This window comes from Cervus canadensis, chromosome 12 (genome assembly GCF_019320065.1).
Source record: "Cervus canadensis isolate Bull #8, Minnesota chromosome 12, ASM1932006v1, whole genome shotgun sequence".
In the NCBI taxonomy this organism is placed as follows: Eukaryota; Metazoa; Chordata; class Mammalia; order Artiodactyla; family Cervidae; genus Cervus; species Cervus canadensis.
Genome location: NC_057397.1, coordinates 72,343,231 through 72,358,158, shown reverse-complemented (window position 1 = coordinate 72,358,158; position 14,928 = coordinate 72,343,231). Strand labels below are relative to the sequence as shown.

The 14,928-nt window shown below is 40.9% G+C and overlaps 1 pseudogene; it reads right to left on the bottom strand.

Annotated features, from left to right (window-relative positions):
* Window positions 1-618: 618 nt before the first annotated feature.
* On the bottom strand, window positions 619-8,144 carry LOC122450964 (annotated as a pseudogene).
* Between the last annotated feature and the right edge of the window lie 6,784 nt (window positions 8,145-14,928).

Below are 14,928 nucleotides of genomic sequence, written 5' to 3'. Positions count from 1 at the left end.
GCAGTCAGGTTGTTCTTATAAATTCTCAGAATCTTGATTATTTCTAGCATATAGCTCCCTAAGAGAGCTAGACCGCTGTGAATCAACACTGATACCATGCATATGGCAACTTCCTACATGGCAGTAACTCAAGACCTCAGGCAAAGTGTGTTAGGACTTTTATATTAAACCTCCCCTAGGCTTATTTCCAGTGCCCCAAAGATTTACTAAAGCAGTAATAACTACTCAAAAGAGATTAGTTCCAAAGGTACTGGCTGATAGCTTATCACAGAAGGCGGTTGTTCAGAGTCTAATGCTGGTTTGAGGAAATTGCTAGTCTCTCATATTTCCTGTTCCTCATTTTTTTTTCCAAATTTCCTTTTATTCCTTGCATGTGTTGCTCATTTTTAAATATATGTTTATTTCCTTAAGATTTTCTTATTTCATTTTTTATTCTACAATTAGGGATCTCAAATAGCTATCTTTTAGTCAGCTTTTCAATATGTTCAGGGCCCTTTGCCACCATATAGTTTAGAGTTACTTATGATAAATAATGAGATTATATTGCACATTAATATTTATCATACTAACTATATACATTAGCATCCATTAGCATCTATTCTTTTCATTGCTAATGTCCTACATTTCAAGTTTATCATTCTTTATGTCACCTAGCAGAATATTTGGAAAATTCACATTGTCAAAGTTTTAGTAGATATAAGCTCTGATTACATAGCATCACTCTGGTGAGAGGAAATCATGAAAGGAATACTAGTACTGAATCAGTCTGCATCATAAGCCAGCATTATGTATACTATTCCATATTAGCAAAAAACATATTACCATGCTTAAATGTGAAACTCTTTTCTTAACCAAATCATACTCTTTGTCACCTCAGTCATTTTCAAAAATTACAGTAGATTCTCTATAAAATAGTGAAAAGCAAACAACAGTTCCAACTGGTAAAGGGATACTTACATATACCGTCTTTATTATTTATTTTCTTAGCAATTTACATACAAACCTGAAGAGAGCATTTCCTTGGGGGTCAGAACAGTCAGGTAGGAAATGTTAACCAGTAAATAAACAAGAGTTATCAGAGGGAATGCAAGAAATAAGTACTTTCGAATTACTTTTCTGGGTTTCTTTAGCTCCTCTGAAAGACATAAAAGAACAAAATCACAACTGGTAAATCTTATGTCTTAAATTTATCTTTAAAATTGTTCTGAAGGAGGAAACAGACAGAACAGGCTCCGTCTTGAAAGCAGGACTCCATCTTGGGCCAGACTGTGGACTTTGAGCTCTATGCCCACTATCTATGGAAACGGCATACAAACTGGAAAATCAGACCCTTCAGAAGGAAGAGCCCCAGGGCTCATACCTAGACTCTTCGTCACCTAAAAAAATACCCTAATTATCTGTGTAACCTTATAGAATCATAAATTCTATTATGCTTATTGGGGTATGACCACAGGCATATTGATAATTGTCCACTGTTAACTACCTAGGCTTAAGGCATACAAATCGTGGGTTAACTTTGATTGTATCTTTCTTTTCCTTTGTTCAGACTAGCTTCAGGGAATTTGGGGAGATGGGTTTGGACACGTACACTTAGAGTATATAAGGTTTTCACAAAAACTGGTCAGGGTCCTTGGCTAAGAAGAGGCTCTGCCTCGGCCCGCCGGTGTAATAAACTGCTCTTCACTATCTGCATTGTCCTTCTGAGTGAGTTTGTTTCCCGGAATGCGTGGTTACAACAGTTCCATGTATCAAGTGTTGGGCTGGATTCTTCCTATTCACTGGGGCCACTACCACACAAACACACACACACACACACACACTCTAATATGCACAAACACCCACAATAGTAACTACTACACACACATCCTCCCTTCAGAGCTTGGTGCTAAGTGAACAATATGGTAAAATTTATGAATTAAAGGCACAAGAATGAAAGTGGAAGCTGAGCCCATAAGACCCTGTGGGTTCAGAGTCCACCTGAGTCTTCAGGCTTCTCTGTTAGGTACTAGGCGCTGAGTTTGAACAGTGGGAATACAATGGTAAGCAAATGGTAAGCAAAAACAAACAGGAAGCTCAACCTCTCCTACTTCCTATTCCTCATTTTTTCCCAAATTTCCTTTTATTCCTTGAATCTGTTACCCATTTTTAAATATATGTTTATTACCTTAAGATTATGAGAAGAGCTATGATTAACTCAATGATCACATAAAGAAAAGTTAAAATAGTGACTGTGATAAGTGTCCATATAAAAGAGAAAGGGCTGTGAAAATATATGATAATTTGATGGTCCCTTTTGCTATCTGCGTTACAGGCACACCAGCTTTCTTTCAGTTCCTCAAAAATTTACTCCCTGTTGCCCTCAGCCCATTCTCTTATCGCCTTTTCTAGTTGCCTAATTGACATTAGCCCTTCCTTCAGCAACCATAGCTTCTTCTGGGAAAAGAGGAGCTAACACTCTCCTTGTTGTTCAGTCGCTCAGTCATGTCTAACTCTGAGACCCCAGGGACTGCAGCACGCCAGGCTTCCCTGTCCTTCACTATCTCCGGAGTTTGCTGCACTCAGACTCACGTCCACTGAGTCTCATTCTCTGTTGCCTCATTCTCTTCCTGCCTTCAATCTTTCCCAGCACCAGAGGCTCTTCCAATGAGTCGGCTCTTCGCATCAGGTTGCCAAAGTAATGGAGTTTCAGCTTCAGCATCAGTCCTTCCAATGAATATTCAGGTTTGATTTCCTTTAGGATGGGCTGGTTGGATCTCCTTGTAGTCCAAGGGACTCGCAAGAGTCTCCTACAGCCCCACATTCAAAGGAATCAATTCTTCAGCCCTCAGCCTTCTTTATGGTTCAACTCTCACATCCATACATGACTACTGGAGAAACCATAGCTTCGACTAGACGGGCCTTTGTCAGCAAAGTGATGTCTCTGCTTTTTAAAACCCTGTCTAGGTTTGTCATGGCTTTTCTTCCAAGGAGCAAGCATCTCTTAATTTCATGTCTGCAGTCACCATCTGCAGTGATTTTGGAGCCCAAGAAAAGAAAGTCTGTCACTGTTTCAAATTTTCTCTATTTTCCATGATGCCATGATCTTAGTTTTCCAAAGGCTGAGGTGTTTTGTTTTTTTTTTTTTTCCAAACGCTGAGTTTTAAAAGAGCCAGCTTTTCACTCTCCTCTTTCACCTTTATCAACAGGTGCCTTAGTTCCTCTTCGCTTTCTGCGGTTAGGGTGGTACCATCTGCATATCTGAGGTCACTGATACTTCTGGCAGTCTTGATTCCAGCTTGTGCTTCATCCAGCCCAAGATTTTACATGATGTACTTTGCATATAAGTTAAATAAGCAGGGTGACAATAATCAGCAGTATGTTAGTACTCCTTTTCCAATTTTGAACCAGTCCATTGTTCCATGTCCAGTTCTAACTGTTGCTTCTTAAACTGCATACAGGTGTCTCAGGAAGCAGGTAGAGTGATCTGGTATTCCCATCTCTTTAAGAATTTTCCACAGTTTGTTGTGATCCACACAGTCAAAGACTTGAACATAGTCAATGAAGCAGAAGTAGGGTTTTTTTCTGGAATTCTTTTGCTTCTTTTCTGATCCAATGGATGATTCTTCTGCCTTTTCTAAATCCAGGTTGTACATTTGGAAGTCCTCAGTTCACATACTGTTGAAACCTACCTCAAAGTGAACCTACTTTGAGCATTACTTTGCTAGCATGTGAAATGATGCAATTGTGTGGCAGTTTGAACATTCTTTGGCATTGCCCTTCTTTGGGATTGGAATGAAAACTGACCTTTTCCAGTCCAGTGGCCACTGCTGAGTTTTCCAAATTTGCTGGCATATTGAGTGCAGCACTTTAACAGCATCATCTTTTAGGATTTGAAATAGCTCGGCTAGAATTCCATCACATCCACTAGCTTTGTTCATAGTAATGCTTCCTAAGCCCCACTTGACTTCGCACTCCAAGATGTCCGGCTCTAGGTGAGTGACCACACCATCATGGTTATCTGGGTCATTAAGATGTTTTTTGTACAGTTCTGTGTATTCTTGCCACCTCTTCTTGATCTCTTCTGCTTCTGTTAGGTCTTTACCATTTCTGTCCTTTATTGTGCCCATTTCATATGCATGAGTTCCTTTGGTATCTCTAATTTTCTTGAAGAGATCTCTAGTCTTTCCCACTCTATTGTTTTCCTCTATTTCTTTGCACTCATCACTGAGGAAGGCTTTCTCATCTCTCCTTGCTATTCTTTGGAACTCTGCATTCAGATAGATATATCTTTCCTTTTCTCCTTTCCTCTTGCTTCTCTTCTTTTCTCAGCTATTTGTAAGGCCTCCTCAGACAACCATTTTGCCTTCTTGCATTTCTTCTTCTTGGGGATGGTCTTGGTCACAGCCTCCTGTATAATGTCATGAACCTCTGTCCATAGTTCGTCAGGCACTCTGTCTATCAAAACTCTCCTAGGCCAACAAAATTGTCCTATTACATTCTCATAGCATCTGTGGAAAGAGTAGAAGAGTCAGTCAGAAGTACTCTTTGCCTGTAGACTCCTAACCTTTCCTTTACACCAATATTCAGTGCAGAAGAGATCATGATTTAGCATTTATATATATAGTGATTTTCCAGGATAGTCTTATTCTAAATATTGTCCCGTTTATGACACCATTTTCCCCAGTCTTACCATTTTCTGAGAACTCTCCCTGATATAAAGAATTGAGCACTATAGCTATGTGTACACAATGTGACCCTGGGCCCTGGTAATAGGTAACAGCACCAGGCACAGACCTCTGACTCCCTGGAAGCCTATCCTTGCCAGGACACAAGATTTCTTGCAAAGATTTGAACCATATGTCAACAAAGCTGAGAGAACCAGGAAAAAAGCCTCAGTGTTTGCGTAATAGGCAACTGATAACTTTAATTTTAAGTCCTAGAGCTTCCTTGATTTCTGTTGTTCCTGAAGACTGGTTGCTCAGGTCTTCCTTGAAATACAGCATTGTTCTTCCAGCCCATTTCCTTCTGCTTGTTTAAGCTAATGTGTGTGAGTTTCTGTTACTTAAAGCCAAATACCTCTGACTAATAAATATTTGTCCTTTGACAGATATCAAACGCCTTCCATCTACATCCATCCGGGGGTTGAATGCACTGTCCCTGGCACACACCGATATGGGCTGATTGAGGCCTGAAGAGTAACGACTTAAAAAGCTCTCATTGAGGTGCTGCCTCACCCACTTATTCCTATGGGCTTCTGGATGATTTACTGACCGTCAAGCTTTCAATTTCCTTACCTGTATATTGGGGGTAATTGGAAAATATAGAGACAATAAAATTCCAATCAAATCCCTAGCACTTAATAAGTTATTAATGACTACGGTTATTAGTCAAGGCTTTTGAGCAAGCTAAAGGGCAACTTTTAGGATTACCTGTTCTTTCCTTTGGGCCTTTTGCTCTTTCTCATTATGTATTAGATTGCTACATCGGAGATAAGGAATATAATACAATAAAATATATAATATAATAGCTATACAAGTGGTGAATATCCTTGGTTTTGAACTTAAAAGATGAATGTTCCTGCAGTAGGCAAAGGCAGCTGCCTACAAATTACCATTTTACTGGTAAAAGTGTTACTTAGAATTTAGTTATGCTTAAAAGTTATTAAGTAAATTAACAATCCCAGCATATGCCCAAATTCCTCCAGCTTTTGTTTACTGCTCGCGGGTTTTGAAGAGTTCTGTAATAGTTGATAGGTTAGCAAATTTTGTTAATTTGTTTACAGCAGAGTCGTCTAGCAATGAAACACCATTGGCAAAGAAACAAGATGAAATTGGCACAAACAGAAGCCAAAGATTCCTGTTTTTAAAAGAGAAAAGGACAATGTGTGTGAGAGAGAGAGGAAAAGAAAGTTTTGCTCATTATCCTCTCAAATGGCAGTGGCCCATTTAATTATAAAACACTGATCTCTCATAGTTTTCTTTTCTCAATATCTCAATGTTAAATTCAATGCTGAGTGACTTTCCTCTCATGCTCAAAATTCACCAATGACCTCTTGGTTAATAAAATTGTTTTTGATCATTTCTCACACTCTTCAGCTTCTGAAGCATTTCACCATGTGGATTACACTCTCTCCTTTGGAAACTTGGTGATTTTTTTTCATAATTCTCTAGACTTCCTCTGGCTTCTTTATCAAATCCTCTTTCTCCATCTACCTCCTAAAAGTTGACATTCTCCGTCATCCGTCTCCAATCCTATGTCATCTTGCTCTTCCTCACTCTAGGTGCTCGACCTAACAACTGGATTGATTATCAAGCTGGTGAGGTGGAAACAATCTAGCAGTTACCTAAGATTGTGTGCCATGTCTTACACACATCTGCACACTTCTGGTCTCCACAGCTTCACCCAGATTTTTCTACTGCTGGAATTTGGGGGGGGGAGTCCCATTAAAATTGCTACCTTTTCCACTTGATGAGACAGCAGAAGGTGGTTTTACCTTCCACAGAATTTCCATTGTAAGTATTGTTCCCTTACAGCCACCTATGACATACTATCATATCATCACTTGTTCATAAGTCACAGAATCATGGTGACTTTAAGCAATACTGCCTATTTTTCAGATGAAGGAGGGTGAAGTGCAGAGAGATAAAGACACTTACCACAACTAGGAAGTGGCAGAAGTCAGGCCACAAATCTAGGGAGAGCCTCTTCTACTGCTGCAGACCTCTTTGGTGGAAAGAATACATCTTACTGATCTTACAGCATTAATACAGGGCTTTAAAAATCATCCATGTTTCAAAAAAATACCTGCTGACAAGATAGTTAATAGATGATGGACACATCAGTGACTACAGGGGGTCCTAAGATTAAGGAAACATTTTTTTCAGTAGTAGAGAGTCTGCTTAATGTTTAAATGTCCAAGAAAAACACCGATAAAAAGGTTGAAGTTGAGAAACATGATGTAGTAAGTGTGAATGTTTCCTGAGGACGTGAGAGGGAAAGCATACAGGTGGAGGTCAAGGGGAGAGGCTGACTTTGAAAATGGAGACAGAACTTGTATCCTGACATTGAAGGGAAGAGTACCGAATCTGACCTTAGAACAATCAAGGAAATCTATGATTCTATTCTATTTAAAAACACTTAATAGCCTGAATGTGTCACACCCACCAATAACACAAGCAAAGTCTGGCATTGGATTATTCTTAGATTCACAGTTTCATGAAAGAGGACTATTTCCACACTCTGAGAATTCATCCATTAATAGAATAAAACTAGATTGGCACGTAAGTCCCCTATCTGCTGTCCCAGAAAAGAAAGATGAAAAAAAGAAGTTATTCAAGAAAATAAGTACTTTGGAATAACTGGAAAAAATTAAGAGTTGGTGATAAATGCAGAGCTGGCATATTCTGATCTGATTTAGAAAATAATAAAGAAGAAAAAATTATTTAATTTAAATAAGACACAAAGTATAATAAAAGATGTGCACTTCACATTGCATGCAACAAGTCATGGCTTGAGATTTGTTTTTCTCAAGGTATTGTGGGTTACCTGCTGGATACATAAATCATCTCCCATCTGAATATGCAAAATATCCTTGGAAGATGGCTTCTGTCAACTGGGAGGCTTCTGGAAAGTCAGCATTGAAAGAGTTCTGAAATAATTCTAGCTTCTCCCTTCTCCCTTTCACCGGCAACACTACCGCACTTAGGGAAGAAGGCCATGCGTGGCCATTTTCAGCATCACGCTGCCTATCTGAAGCCAAGCCACCTTCTCACACCACGAGAACTCAGAACTCCCCATGCCAGACATTTCTTCAGCAGCTTTGGAGCAGAGCAGCTGGGATAAAAAGGCTGCATGCTGTACTCAGCAAGGAGCGGAGCCTGCCTGGCAGCAAGCCCTGGCCCCAGAAAGGTGGTCCAGAGATTCAGGAAAGAGATCCCATTGCCAAAACACCTCTTGAGAAAACAGTAGTGAGCTCCACTGCATGGGAAGGTCACGCCTACCTCTGCTGAGCGGAGAGGGGTCATAAAGGACCGCAGGGCCCAGTCAACCTGGGTGCTCATGGAGAGCCCCGGATTCATGCATGTGGACTTCAACACCCCTTCTAGGGCCACAAAAACGTCTGCTCCAGTTATATCAGCAATTAGAAGCCTTGTGCCCAGCAACATCCAAATACTCTTTGAGCTGTATCTTTCTCTCTTTATCCATTGTAACAGAATTTTTAAATTCTGCATAAATGACAGCTGATGACTTTTCCTGCCTATATCGGTAGAAATGATGTTCATGGGTTCTCTGAAACAAAAGAGTGCTGCCCTTTTCGTTCCACCTTTGTTAAATAGAGCCTGTGTTCAATCACTAACAAAATGCATGTGATGCATCCAGGTAAAATAGTGTAAGATTACTTGAAAGGGTTTTAGTTTGACTTTTTAAAAAATTATCATCAAAATAATACGATCAGATGGAAGAAAAATGTCATTGAGACAGGTATTACAGCAAAAAGCAAGGGTTTTCTACTCTACTTCACTCCTTCCGAAACATATTCCCAGTTTTTTTTCCTCTGGAAACAACCATTTAAGAGTGTTTATGGTTCTGGTTCTTCTTGGTGGTTGCTTCCACAAGTCTTCTGGTGGCTCAGATGGTAAAGAATCTGCCTGAAATGCAGGAGACCTGGGTTTGATCCCTGGGTCGGGAAGATCCCCTGGAGAAGGGAATGGCTACCCACTCCAGTATTCTTGCCTGGAGAATCCCACGGACAAAGGAACCTGGTGGGCTACAGTCCATGGGGTCACAAAGAGTTGGACACGACTGAATGAGTAATACTTTCTTTCCACAACTCTAAACAATATGGAAATGTTTATTCATAAATATCTCAACATAAGACAGTGTCTGTTGACTTCAGCCCATGAACACTGAGGAGGTGGCTCACTTACTATCCTCTTACTTAAGTTACTCGCTTTTCCTCCCATTTTTTTACATCACGCTTTCAAGCAACCAAGGATCTACCTTTCATTCATTTTAAGAAACAAATTAACAACGTGAGGGAGTGAAAGACCCTGCAACATAAGCCTGTCCCCTAACCAGCCACCATTCTGGTGGCCTGGGTCACGTGCAGAAAGATGAGGTCAGGAAAGACAGGAGGAGGTGACCCCCTGCACAGAAGGAACGAGGGTCTTGAACATCTGAGCAAGGCCTGATTAAGGCAAGCTCTTAAATATGTTGACTCCACAATGCAAAACGTCGTCCTGAGCACCTCTAAAGTCTCTTAAGCTTAGAGGACATTCCCTGCCTTAGATGTAAATTATTTCCATATTATCCTTTAAGAGTAAATGAACATAAAATTGTTTATGTTTTTGCTTTGGTTGTCAGTAAATGGCTATTTTCTGGCAGACTGCATGATTCACCAGAAAGCCCAGTAACAATGCTATATAGATCTCAATAAACACGAGCAGGTTCACAACCCAAATGAAAGTATGCCTCCCCTTCTGTCCTGGAGAGAAGGACCTAGAAGTGAGGGAAGGAGACCAGAATGTTCACTTAAAATAGAATTACAAAAATAAAAAAAAAATTGAATTACAGTATGTGAAATAATCACACACAGAAAGACAAGTATTGCATGATTGTACTTAAATGAGGTGTCTAAAATAGTCAAATCCATAAAGTCAAAGAGTGGGATGGTGGTTACCAGGGGCTGAGACCAGGGGGGAGTGGGTAATTATTAATCAGAAGTCATGAAGTTTTAGCTAAGTAATATGAATAAGCTCTAGAGATGGACAACATTACAACAATAGTCAACAATAATGCACACTGAAGATTTAAGAGGATAAATCCCATGTTATGTTCTTATCACAAGAAGATATTTTAAATGAGGGTAAAATATAATTTAACTGATGAGGAGAAAAAGGCAAAAACAGAGCAGAAGCAGGGGGCAGAGGTAGCCAACATCCCCCCTCAGTCTCCTACCTACCTGCTTTCAGGAGAGACAGTGAGTGAGCCCACTCCCCGTGTCCTGGATTTCACAGCAGGAAAATAAGACTAGAAAAAGAAGCATGACCCCCCACCCCGCACCTCCACAAATAACAGTGTGGTAGGTTTGCAATGTGTTAACTACACATTTGACTATGCTGAACTACATTTCCCGAATTTCTCAGTTAAAATGAACCATAAGGAAGAATTCTTTTTTTTTCCCCCTAATTTTTGCTTGTTTGTTTGGTTGACTGTGCTGGGTCTTAGTTGTGGCATTTGAACTCCTCAGTCACGACATGTGGGATCTAATTCCCTGACCAGGGATCAAGCTCAGGGATCCCTGCACTGGGAGTGTGAAGTCTTAGCCACTGGACCACCCAGGAAGACCCCATAAGGAATATTCTTGAGTAAGATTTAGAAAACAGAAGTGAAGCAGCAATCATTTTGATGTTTCACACTGACAAGGAAGCCCTCCTTGACCAAAGTTAAACGAGACTCCTTTGGACCCTCAACCTTCGGTTTGCTGAGCACAGTTTAGCAAGAATACCCACACTGCTGCTATCTAATCAGGTTCCTCTTAGCTTTTCTCCATTCACTGACCCCCTCACTGTGCGTGGGCTACAAACCCCCACATGCCTTCGCTGTGTTTGGAGTCGAGTTCAGTTCTAGACTGAAGTCCAGAAGCCAGAGACATTTTGAAAGACTAAATTGTCCTTAGTGAGATGCATGCTCCTGAAAGGTTTACAAATAAAACTGACAGATTTTTCCTGTTTTCTTGTCTTCTTTTTCTTTAACAGCTAAGACTAGAACATGATCTGTCATGATGACCCTAATGGCTGTCAGTCTTGCCTTAAATGTGTATCACCTAGCTTAATTGTACAGATATGCAAAAAAAAGAGGCTCAATGCTAGAAAGGATGTAGTCATCGGACTTGTGCCAAGATTCAGATGACTGGCTGTGTTACTCCTCAGACATGAAGTCGCAACTAAACAGCAACAACTGTTTGTGCCACTGAAATATAAGAGTGTAAAACGAGAGACTAGGGCTGGGGTATCAACCCCCATTCCTGGCATTCTCAGGACTATCAGAGATTCTCCAAATACAGGGGAAGCTCCCTTTGAAACGGGATCCCTACTCCATGGTGCGTATTCTTGAAGATCCCAGGTGGGGCTGCTCCATTAAAAGGTGAGTGAGCCAGTATCGGGGTCACTGGCACAGCTCCTCCGGCGCCTTGAGAACCACCTTCCCACAGCACGCAGGTGAGCTAAGCCCTTGGACAAAAACTCTGCAAAGCGAAGTGAGAAACTTCCATGACCATGCCGTTTCAACACGTGACTCAAGAAACAGCAACGGGAGTTGCAAAAAGCAGAGAATCAGAGAAGAGGGAAGCAAAGAAGAGACATTTTGAAAGGCTAAATTGTATAGTGAGCTGCCATCCTGAAAGGTTTACAATGCTTTTCCTGTTTATTCTTCTTTTTCTTTAATTGCAGTCTAAGAAAAGATCTGTCATGATGACAGATCTAATGGTGTCAGTCTTGTTAAATGTGTATCATTAGCTTAATTGTACAGATATGCAAAAAAAAGAGGCTCATAGAAAGGAAGGGACTTGTGAAATTCATATGACTCTGTGTTACTCCAAAATTTATGTTCTTAATATCTAAATTCTACTATTTGTAGAATTATTTGTAGAATAAATTTACTGTTTGTAAATTCCTGATTTATTAATTTTTTAATTAATTTTTATTGAAGTGTATGATGGTGATTGCAGCCATGAAATTGAAAGACGCTTACTCCTCGGAAGGAAAGTTATGACCAACCTAGATAGCATATTAAAAAGCAGAGACATTACTTTGCCAACAAAGGTCCATCTAGTCAAGGCTATAGTTTTTCAAGTGGTCATGTATGGATGTGAGAGTTAGACTATAAAGAAAGCTGAGCACAGAAGAATTGATGCTTTTGAACTGTGGTGTTGGAGAAGGCTCTTGAGAGTTCCTTGGACTGCAAGGAGATCCAACCAGTCCATCGTAAAGGAGATCAGTCCTGGGTGTTCATTGGAAGGACTGATGCTGAAGCTGAAACTCCAATCCTTTGGCCACCTGATGTGAATAGCTGACTCATTTGAAAAGACCCTGATGCAGGGAGGGACTAGGGGTAGGAGGAGAAGGGGACCACAGAGGATGAGATGGTTGGATGGCATCACTGACTCAATGGACATGAGTTTGAGTAAACTCCGGGAGTTGGTGATGGACAGGGAGGCCTGGCGTGCTGCGATTCCTGGGTTCGAAAAGAGTCGGACACGACTGAGCGACTGAACTGATTGAAATGTATTTGCTTTACAGTGTTGTGTTAGTTTCTGATGTATACAAAAGTGAATCAGTTACATGGATACATATACATACATATACTCATTTTCAGATTTCCTTCCCATTAGGTCACCACAGATCACTGCGTAGACGCCCCTGTGCTATACAGTACATCCTCATTAGTGGGCTGTCTGAGACATGGTAGTATATACACGTCAACCCCAATCTCCCAATTCACCCTACTCCTCTTCCCCCTTGGTGTCCTACGTCTGTGGCTCTATTTCTGCTTTGCAAATAAGTTCATTTGAACCATTTCTCTAGATTTCACATATACATGATATTATAAGACATTTATTTTTCTCTTTCTGACTTACTTCACTCTAAATGACAATCTCGAGGACCACCCACATCTCTGCAGATAGCACTAGATTTTTTCTTTTTATGTATCAGTCAGTTCAGTTGCTCAGTCACGGCCAACTCTTTGTGACCCCGTGGACTGCAGCACGCCAGGCTTCCCTGTTTCACCCCTGATTTAAATATAAGTATGGTAGTCACATTATCAGATTGAAGACCCTATATGTCTATTCTTCCATAAAAGCAACAAGATACTGAAAAATTTGTCAAAATCAACTTTTTCTGTACTTCCGAATCTAAGTCAACAACTGTCACAATCTAGGGAGAATTTATTTAAGAAAAACTTCTGAGCTTTAATTAATACAGTTGAGTTTGTGGGTTTTAAATTTGGCCTATTCCCATCCTCCTTCCCTAGCTCCAAGCCAGCCTTGAAAACCAACAGCTCTGAAATCTTGCCACCATAAAAATAAGCAGTGTTGCAGTCATTGGAAAATGGTAGACCATGAGCTCCTCAAAAAGCACCATCTCCAGAGCATTCTCCTCATCGAACCTATCTCTTGGCTCCTTGAAAATACTCCATATGCAGGTCTTGAAAAAAGCACTCTCAGCAGGATATCTAACAAAAACAATCAACTGCAATTTTGGTTAACACAGCAACAGCCTAAGGCAGCAATGCCAGTTTAGGCGGCAAGGGGGACAGGGGAAATCCCAGCCTAAAATTTAAAAGGAAGATCCGGGAGAAGAGACGTCCAGAAGGGCCTTTGAAAAGTGCTGATGCATTCATAAATATCTCGAAGACCATGTGCACATCCAGGGCTGTACAAATGCCCAGAGAAGGCCTGACAGGGCCCCAAGCTCTCACTTTTGTCTGACGCTGAAGCCCTGTGAAAACTAGAAATGAAGCCTAAGTTAGATTAATAATTTGCCTGAGCATAGAAGGAATGCCTTAACCTACACAGAGAGCTCCTTAGCAAAGACTAGAAAACTTACTGGTCCCAATCATTTATGGGAATCTCTGATCAGTCATTCAGTTCAGTTCAGTCGCTCAGTCGTGTCCGACTCTTTGCGACCCCATGAATCGCAGCACACCAGGCCTCCCTGTCCATCACCAACTCCCGGAGTTTACTCAAACTCATGTCCATTGAGTCGGTGATGCTATCCAACCATCTCATCCTCTGTCGTCGCCTTCTCCCCCTGCCCCAAATCCCTCCCAGCATCAGGGTCTTTTCAAATGAGTCAGCTCTTCACATGAGGTGGCCAGAGTATTGGAGTTTCAGCTTCAGCATCAGTCCTTCCAATGAACACCCAGGACTGATCTCCTTTAGGATGGACTGGTTGAATCTCCTTGCAGTCCAAGGGACTGGACTCTCAAGAGCCTTCTTCAATGCCAGAGTTCAAAAGCATCAATTCTTCTGTGCTCAGCTTTCTTCACAGTCCAACTCTCACATCCATACATGACCACTGGAAAAACCATAGCCTTGACCAGATGGACCTTTGTTGGCAAAGTAATGTCTCTGCTTTTTAATATGCTGTCTAATTTGGTCATAACTTTTCTTCCAAGGAGCAAGCATCTTTTAATTTCATGGCTGAAGTCACCATCTGCAGTGATTTTGGAGCCCCCCAAAATAAAGTCTGCCACTGTTTCCATTATTTCCCCATCTATTTGTCATGAAGTGATGGGCTGGATGCCATGATCTTAGTTTTTTGAATGTTGAGTTTTAAGCCAACTATTTCACTCTCCTCTTTCACTTTCATCAAGAGGCTCTTAAGTTCTTCCTCACTTTCTGCCATAAGGGTGGTGTCATCTGTCTATCTGAGATTATTGATATTTCTCCTGGCAATCTTGATTCCAGCTTGTGTTTCATCCAGCCCAGCATTTCTCATGATGTACTCTGCATATAAGTTAAATAAGCAGGGTGACAATATACAGCCTTGAGGTACTCCTTTCCCAATTTGGAACCAGTCTGTTGTTCCATGTCTAGTTCTAACTGTTGCTTCCTGACCTGCATACAGATTTCTCAGGAGTCAGGTCAGGTGGTCTGGTATTCCCACATCTTTCAGAATTTTCCACAGTTTATCGTGATCCACACAGTCAAAGGCTTTGGTATAGTCCATAAGGCAGAAGTAGATGTTTTCTGGAACTCTCTTGCTTTTTCAGTGATCCAGCAGATGTTGGCAATTAGATCTCTGGTTCCTCTGCCTTTTCTAAATCCAGCTTGAACATCTGGAAATTCACTGTTCACGTGCTGTTAAAGCCTGGCTTGGAGAATTTGGAGCATTACTTTGCTAGCATGTGAGATGAGTCATTAGCTGACTACTAAGCATACCTAGT